At 36.3% G+C, this 4,137-nt stretch overlaps 1 pseudogene; it reads right to left on the bottom strand.

Annotated features, from left to right (window-relative positions):
- Positions 1-1,376: 1,376 nt before the first annotated feature.
- Positions 1,377-1,975, bottom strand: LOC147436067 (uncharacterized; annotated as a pseudogene).
- Positions 1,976-4,137: the final 2,162 nt, after the last annotated feature.

The raw sequence follows: 4,137 nt of genomic DNA, 5'->3' as shown, positions 1-4,137 counted from the left end.
AATGAAGATGAAAGCTTCATGCACTAAGCAAAACACTTAGCAAACACAACATCAACTATCCTTGGTCTCAGACCCAAGACCTCACACACCTTCAAAGATGGTGAGAGCTAGCAGGGTATGAGAGTAGATTGAGAGGAAGAAGGAGTATTCTTATGAGAAAGATGTACATCTCCTCACATAATCACTCATATTAGCATAACTTAGCTTAGTAATTAGCATGGTAGAGGAGATGAGCATGCATTGAAGCTTGGCTCTTGGTTGGATTTGCATCACAAAGCCAAGAGTTGTTGGTGTAGGCCTCCCTTCTCACAAGCTTGGAGTAGGTGGTAAGCTTTCCATTAAAGCTTGAGAAGGAGAGAGAGTCTTCTTTACTTCACACATGAGATTGTGTGTGTGTGTGATAATGCCTTGCAAAAATCAGCCCCCTCTCTCTCTTGAGCGACCCCTCTTGCTAATTGCTCTTGCTATCCTCTCATTGGACCTCCCTAGGGATAGCCAATGACAATTAAGCAGCATAAGTGATAGCCTTCTGACATGTGTTCCCCTTTCCCCTTTTGTGAGAGCTTTAGGTAATTTAATAATTCAACTAAACTCTCATTGGACCCCTTTGCCTCCTGGCCAATAGGAATCAGGCAAGCCATTGGGCTGTTGAATGCTCATTGGACCCCTTGTGAGACTGTCCAATAGTCTTCTAGAGGACTTAATTCTCATTGGTTCTTTTATTAAGTGTTTTTTAAATTAATTAAACTAGATTTACTCTAGCCTAATTCTCATTGGTCCACCTCCAAGGCCATCCAATAGGAATTGGGTACACCTTGTGGGCATCTGGCCTAGAGAGATGACATGTGTCCCTCATTCCCTTTGTGTAAAGGGAGCTTGTGTGTGTGTGTGTGTGTGTGTGTGTGGATTTCTCTCTCATCCCCTACAAGCTAGGCTCGCCCCCTCTTATGTAGGGATTTGAAAGACTTTTTTGGACACACACAAAGCATCCAATTCCCCTATGGTTGACCTTTGGACAGAACCTTTGAATTTTGGAACCTTAGCATTTTGGAAGTCTAATGGGCTGAACCTTAGGGTCTTTTTAGCCCATTGTTTCACATGGCTCTTTTGCAGATGGCCCCCCCTTTGGATCCCTATTTTCCCTCCTTTGGATCCCTACTGTGGCCGGTCTGCTAGCTTAACCAATATTCGAGCTTTTTCTCCCCTGGCACTTCCCCATATTAAATGATAAGTTTAACATGAGAAAATCATTTAGGAGAATTAGATATTGATTATTATGACAGTGTTTGTGAGTTTTTGTGGTCTCAAGCTCATCTCAGTCTCCATCCATAGATCTTACGATGATAACTGCTCAAGAGATGCGTCAATCTCGGGTCTCAACCTAGATTTGGAATCGTCCATGGTGTCATGTGGTACAATGGGTCTAGGTGGGAATCCTGAAGGTGCTCTTTGGGGTGATCGCACTGTGTGAGTAGACACTAGCTCTAACTCCACTATGGCACTAGGAATAGGTGATCTAGGGCTAGGGGTAAGTCTGTATGGAAGGCCAAAAATCATTGTGTATGTGCTCCAACCATCAAGATCGACATAGGTCCTACTACCTATGGATGTATTAAAATCTACCTGAGGCTCTAGGACAGACATCTGTGACTCTCTAGAATACATGCGATCATCCTCATTAGCATATAACATACTTTCATGCATCACTCGTATAACTGAATGATCATTGGATGGGACTGTGTGTCAACAATGTCCTCAGGATATTCCACTATAATCTCATGTCTCGTCTTTATCCTCTCGACTCGGTAGAGTACCTCTATGGAATCTATGAGATGATCACGCATCGTAGGGTGTGCACTGACTCTAAGCATCTAGAAAGTAGGAGTAGCATGGTCATGAGGCGGAAGCCTCACATAATATAGATTAATATCATGATAGCGACGAATAGGTCGATCACGATAGCATACAAGTTCATCGTACTCTCCTACCAACCGTAACAATACTAAATCCGAGCCACTAGGGGTCATGGTCACCAAAATCTATCGATCTATGTCAAATCTGGCAATCAAATGCTAGCCAAGCACTAATCGGGGGTCACAACATGTGAACAATCTCTAAAAATCATCTCTAGGCCCAAGTCGTGGTCAAAAATCAATCAACAAATCTAATCGAGCAATAATCGAGTGCAAGTGTGTGACCAATGACTAAAATCAAGTCAAATCGAGATCTCGCATGTGAATGAGCTCTAACTAGCGTAATCTTGTCAATATCAGGACCACAAATGAATCCCTGTCGTAAATCGGGATCAAATGTGATCTATCGTAGAATCTGCAATCGAATCGAGCCAAAATGGAAATATGCACATGAACAGGCTCTAAATCTGGTCAATTGGACGAATGTAGACGAAAATCAAAATATGTGTACGAATAGGGTCTATGCATGAAATCTGGCTCAAACCTGGTCAATTCTGGCGTAAGCAGGTAAAATCAGACTCTCCAAGCATACCTACTCTATACGTGCCTAATCGTGCATAAATGCGTGTGAACGAGATGTGTACAGCATGTGCGATGCACGTGTGAAGCAAGGAGAAAAGTCGAAGAAGAGAATTGCAATTTTTTAAAATTATTTTTTGAGTTTTCGGCCTTTTTTTAGAATAATAAAATAAAAATATATACAAAGAAAAACAACAAACAAATGTAAAAATAAAAGAAAATAAATAAAACAAAAATAAAAAAAGAAAAAAGCTCAAAAGAAGAATTAAAAAATCAAATTTAATGTTTTTATTTTTTTAACAAGTTTTTTTGTCTTTTTATGTTTTCGTGATTTTTTCGGGGGTTTTATGATTTTTTAATAAATTTTTATTGATTTTTCTATTTTCATAATTTTTTGTGATTTGTTTTGCGGTTTTTTATTTTATTTGAAATTTCTATTTTTTGAGATTTTTTCCTAATTTTTTGTGATTTTTAAATCTATTTTTTTGAAAATTTTTGCTTTTATTTGAATTTCTTTTTTTTTTGAGGTTTTGTGTTTTTTTCTCTTTGTTTTTTTTAAAACTAATATACAAATAAACAAAAATGAAATTGAATTGAATGGAAATGAAATGAAATGAAACTGAATTGAAATGAAAACGAAATGAAATGGAATTAAAATAAAAATGATAATAAAATGAAATTGAAAAGAAACAAAATGAAATAAATACAATAAAAAAGTCAATGACACAAAAAGAAAGAAAAAAGAAAAAAAGACAAAAAAAGGCAAAAGGAGAAAGAAGACAAGGGAAAGAGAGAGGTGCTCTATTTTTTATTTTTTTGTCTTCTTGTAGTTTAATGAGTTCGTGTCTGTAGGGGTGCGTTCACACACATGTGTGTGTGTGTGTGTGTGTGTGTCCGCAAACGGTGTGTGGGAGGGGTATGAATGTAAGTGTGTATGTTTGGGAGTGTGTGTGCATTTTTTAATACTTTTAAAAAAAAACAATGCCAAAAAAAGTAAAAAAAAATACCCAAGATTGAAAAATTACTCAAAAATGCTAAAATTAGTCAAAAAATTAGGGGAAATGCACAGAATAGCAAAACATGCTTTGGTTTTTCCATCTTCATCATTTTTTGGATAAAAATTAGTAGTTTTATGCAATAAATTAGCAAAAGAATGCTAAAAATTTACAAACATTAACCAAAAAATCACCAACAAATTTCTAAAAATTAAGCAGCCCAATTTAGCTCCAAATGCAACACTTAGCAACATTGTTACATCCTTCAATCAATCATTTATTAAATTATCACTCAAAATCGAATCAATTTTGACCGTTTTTGATCCAATTTGACCCAAAATTAGTCTAATTAGTGGCATAATTAGATAAATTTATACACATGGATTAATTACACCATCAAATCAGTGTTTCAATCGAATCAATTACACCTTCATTCACTCATTCAAATCAATTCAAAAGTGTGTAACTTTGCATAATTTAACACACTTACAAGTTTTCACACACATAATTTTGCTGCAATTTTGACGACATAACAACATGATTTTGTGACTCAAAAGATGGATCCATAATCATCTCAACAACATCAAGCATACAAGTTCTTTCTACTCATTCAATCGACACAAAATTTGCTAGAAATTGCACATAAAATG

Source organism: Adiantum capillus-veneris, chromosome 18, assembly GCF_014529385.1.
Source record: "Adiantum capillus-veneris isolate H3 chromosome 18, ASM1452938v2, whole genome shotgun sequence".
Classification (NCBI taxonomy): domain Eukaryota; kingdom Viridiplantae; phylum Streptophyta; class Polypodiopsida; order Polypodiales; family Pteridaceae; genus Adiantum; species Adiantum capillus-veneris.
Note: the sequence above shows the minus strand (reverse complement) of the source record. Positions and strands in the feature narration are given on the sequence as shown.